The sequence below is a fragment of the Elephantulus edwardii genome, unplaced genomic scaffold (genome assembly GCF_000299155.1).
Source record: "Elephantulus edwardii isolate Elephantulus edwardi_28Jun2011 unplaced genomic scaffold, EleEdw1.0 scaffold00016, whole genome shotgun sequence".
In the NCBI taxonomy this organism is placed as follows: Eukaryota; Metazoa; Chordata; class Mammalia; order Macroscelidea; family Macroscelididae; genus Elephantulus; species Elephantulus edwardii.
This window is the reverse complement of record NW_006399766.1, coordinates 6413172-6418187: the sequence shown is the minus strand read 5'-3', so window position 1 is coordinate 6418187 and position 5016 is coordinate 6413172.

Below are 5016 nucleotides of genomic sequence, written 5' to 3'. Positions count from 1 at the left end.
AGGGACCTCTCCAGAGTGCTAAAAAGCAACGACGTCAGTCTAGAGACTGACGTGCCTAATCCAGGCCATGATCTTTGCAATTACTTGTTATGCTTCAGAGAGCTGGATAATGCCTAATGATGACATAAAAGGAATTGATGCCTTAGAGTTTTGGTGCTGGAGAAGAGTCTTGAGCATACCATGGACTGCCAAGAAAACAAATAAGTCTGTCTTGAAGAGGGTGAAATCAAGTTTCTCCTTGGAGGCCAAGATTTTGAAGATGCATCTCACGTATTTTGGGTACGTGGCCAGGAGAGATGGGTCCTTGGAGAAGGACATCATGCTCAGAAGGTTGGAGGGACAGAACAGAAGCAGTAGATCCTGGATGAGATGTATTGATACAGTGACTGGGACAATGGGAGTTGGTGTGTCAAAATTAGTGAGACTGGCTCAGGACAGGGTAGGGTTCAGAGCTGCTATACATAGGGTGGCAGGCAACTCGATAGTACATAACAGTAACATCTGAAATGAAGATACTAAGACATGAGGCAAGATGTTGTTGGCTTATATGCTTTCACAAATATAGTTACTGTATAATGTAAGGGGAAAATTCACTCTTCAAATACAAAAGTTAATGGCTGGAAAAGCGAATGGGTAGTCTGTGATATTAAGGGCTTAGTGTTCAAAATGGCTTTCTTAGACATTGACTTAACTTTGCCATGTTGTTGTGTAATAATATGAGTATAGGATATGTTAGCCTATTCACATGGGGGTCGGCTAGTCTCCCCATTAAGTTGAGTAGGTCCAGCAACAGAGAAAGAGGAACCTCACCACCATCCATAAAAGAGCAAGAAAGAGAATGCAACTCATCCATTAGAACCAGAGCAACAGCCAACAAGAGGAATTGCTGACCTGGGGACTGCTACCCCCACATAACCGGAGCTAAGAGCATTTTGCCCAAATTTGTTGGACAACTGGAGTCCTAGGGGATGGGTTGGAGTGTGGAGAGCCATCATTATCAGAACAGAGAATTTTATAACATTTTCCTAAAGCCAGGAGGCTCAAGGCTAAGGTGCCTGGGAGCATATTTCAGAAGTTGTCCTGAATGAGTGACTGTATTCTGCTACTAATCTGGATTATAACCTTTTAATCTCTGGTGGCCTAGTGGTAAGAAGCTGCACTACAATCCTGAAGGCACGCAATTCAAGGCCAACAGCTGCTCCATGGGAGAAGGATAGGCAATCTCCTCCCGTGCAATTAACTACCTCTGAATACCCACTGAAGGGTCAGCTAAGCGTTGGTTCCAGCTCTGTTGTACACAACAATTTCTCCAATATGGTTCTATCTCCAATATGGTCTTTTAGCTACTGCATTCTATTTTGGACCCAATAAAAGCATAAGATTGGTATTGAAATGAGCAGAAAGAGGGAAGGGAGTGTGGAGGACATATCTGACCTCATGGGAGTTGGTTTTGTGTTGTTGATGCTATTGACTGGGACAGTTTTATTTTGTGAAGTTGGTAAAGGGATTCCCTTGTAGATGAAACAACTACTATAAAAATTCAAGAAAAAAGATTAGACATAGAAAAAGAACACACACACCACAGAACACAATAGTCTTAGAAGGTTGACAGTGATTGAATGGTTGTTTTTGTTAGGTGCTTCCAAATAGAGTACAACTCATAATGACCCTCAACTTAGTATCTGAGACTAAATATTATTCTTTGTGAAAGGAGAGAGTTTATCACTAAGGAGTTATGCTACTAATCCAAAGGCAACTCTTCTCTGGCACTTCACATCCAACAATTGCTCCACAAGAGAAAGATGGGCTATCTCCTATGTAATTTATAGCCTCCAAAAATCCTCTGGAGGGTCAGCTATATGTCAGTTCTGGCTCAGTGACAATGAGTTTCAGATCTCTATCTATCTATCTATCTATCTATCTATCTATCATCTATCTATCTATCAATCATCTACCTATCTATCTATCTATCTATCTATCTATCTATCTATCTATCTAATATACCTTATCATGCATCATCCTTATAACCTCTCACTTTCTGGAACTCATTGTTGCAGTCATTGTATCAATCCATCTGCAAACTTGATGGTACATAACAATATAATTTTCTCTGAGAATTTCAGCAACCAAAGCAGTCATAGCATTGTCAGACCCATTTAAAGACACAGCAATCCCTTTCTCAGTAAAAGGAAAGTTTCAATAACATTCACACAAAAGACTGTAGAACTTACCTTGGTCAAACTACCTTAGAAAATGAAATGCATTAACTAAGACCATTCCTATTAACAAAGCAGTCAGGTCATATACCCTCCTAAATTGATACCTTTTGTTGGACCAAAGAAAATTCCTCCCTCACCTCTGACTACTTTTTTAGAAAGAAAACCTTTCATTTAAACATCTTTCAAACCAAACCAAAACAAAACAAAACATGAGCTTATTTATTTGCCACACAGAAAATTCTGACTGGATTTGGATTTGGAGGTAGAAGCTCTCAGAGAGGATAAGCTCCATCTCTTGGTGATCTTCTGGCATTTTTCTTTGACTTCCTTCATTCTCTTGGCCAAAAGCTTAGTGTGCTCTGCAGCCTCCTCCTTATTCTTCTTAGTGTGCTGTTTCTACAGTAGCTTGTGCTGAAGGACATGTGGAATCACAAGACGCTGAATCTCGGGCACTTTGGTCCTGGCTTTCTTGACTTCTTTGTTCAGTGGCTTTCTTACAACATATTGACAGACATCATCTTCCTTGGAGAGACTGAAGAGTTTGCAAATTCTGCTGGCTCCCTTGGGCCACAGGCAATGAGGCCCAGTGGTATCAGTCAGTCCTGGGATAGCCTTTCCCCTTTTCTTGACAATAACAAAGTTGAGAACACTCGGATTGGCATCCACAATAAAACCTAGGACACATTTGCACTTCCTCTCTCCACTTCTCCATGATCTGTAACAAGAGTACCCCTTACCCAGCAGCAGGCAAACTTGGCCATGTGTCAAAACATCTGGCTTCAAGGGAAAACCTTGCTTGTCATTTCCACCACAGATCTGGACAACATATCCCTTCTACCCATCACCAAGAGAGTCAGCAGCAACTTCTGTGGCAAATCACTTCTCATTAAATGTACAAAGTTTGCATTCATCAACCACTTCAATGAGTTTTTGGCAGCCAGGAGCTGAGAAAGAGATGTTCAGCTTCATGGTGAAGTAGTTGTTTGCCCCAGCAGTGCCACAAAACAACAACAACAACAACAACAAAAAAAAAACCCACCTCATTTAAACTTCTAGTACCATATCTACTAGAATCTCATGTGAATACTCCTGAATAGTCATCACCTTTTATAAAAGAAGACTTATAATAGTCACTGTGATTGAACGAATGGCTTCAGTAATTCATAGGAAGACGAAGCCTTAAGTGCATTTAAAAAAAAATTATACATACTGTTGAGTTTGTAACAACTTTGGACTCTAGTAGAAATTGCTCTGATCTCAAGCATTCTTATGTCCTACCTTTCTTTTCCTCTTAATATAATTTTATTGTGTGTACCATTGAATTAGAACTGGCTCATAGCTGACCTTCCTGGGGTTTCAGCAGCAGTAAATTGCACTACAGGAGATTTACCCATCATGCTCCTGTGGAAAAGCTTGCGGATTTAAACCACAGGCTTTTGGGTAGGTAGTGCAACTCCTTACCACTAAGCTACCAGAGTTCTCGTAATACAATAAGCTGAATGAAAAAGAAAAAAGAAAAAAAAACCACCACTTTTCTTTATTATTATAATTATTGTAGCATTTTCACTCTAAAACAAGAATAATAAACTGCAAACCATCAGGTTAAGACACTTCCATGCTGTATTCCAGCCTTGATTATAGGTTGGTTAAGCAGATTTATTGGAGCTTACTTATACTGTACTTTCTATTGATTTTATTCTTATTGTAATATTTAATACAACCTGAAAAAGCCAAAACTTGTGTCAGGCAGAAAGTTGTCAGAGAAAGGAAAGTAAAATAATTTCTACTAATATGAGTAATAGAAAAGTGGGAGACTGTACCCTGCCAAAGGTGGCGGTGGAGGTGGGTAAATAGTGAGACCTTTTCAAAGGCAAAGGCAGCTCGGGGCTGGGGGGATGGGTAGGGTGGTTCAAACTTTCATAAGTTTCATTGTGCTTATATCTAAATCTCACCAAAATCTTCCTCTAGTAAGCTATATTCAATTCAATGCCTGAGACTCTGAGGAATTTAACATCATGGTTTAGGTACAAGCATAAATGTGTTGGTATGTAGAATATTATTAGGAAACAGATGGAAAATGAGCAGAAGTTTTCCTATCTTTATGAGCTATAAATGAAATGTAACTATAGGAGAACTGTTAGCTTTCACTTCCAACACTCACAACCATCAATATTAAAATAACATTTTTAAAAACTCCTAATGAATAATATTAATATTAATAATTAATTTCCATATTAAATTTTAAAAGAGACTAGAACTCAAATCAAGGAATGAGGAAGACATTTGATTTAAATGAGAATGAATTGGAGATGTTTATATTTATTCTTTATTTATGCATGTATCGTTTTATACATATTGTTCTGTACTGTCAAGTCAGAACTGACTCATAGCTCCAACAGGTTTTCAGAGACTGTAAATCATAAGGAAGGCGCTTTACCAACTTTCTTCAGTGGAGCAGCTTGTAGATTTGAATCGCATACCGTTGCTTTGACAGCACAATTTTTTACCACTAAGCCACAGATATTTTACCACTATGTATACATAGAGATGGAAATTTTATATATTTGTTGGTTTCACAATGACTTTGTCAAATTGAGCATTTCAATCTGACTGCTACATGATAGTAGCTTGATTTGCCCATAGCTTTTGTTTTTTAGTACTTCCCAGGAAGTTCTCATTGGTGAAAATCACCCTTTGGAGAGTCTTGGTAGCAGCTTCTCCATTTGGGAAATTTATATCTGTTTAGTTTCAAACCATTACAGATTGATAGCTGAGGAAGATAGATGGTTGATTTTTT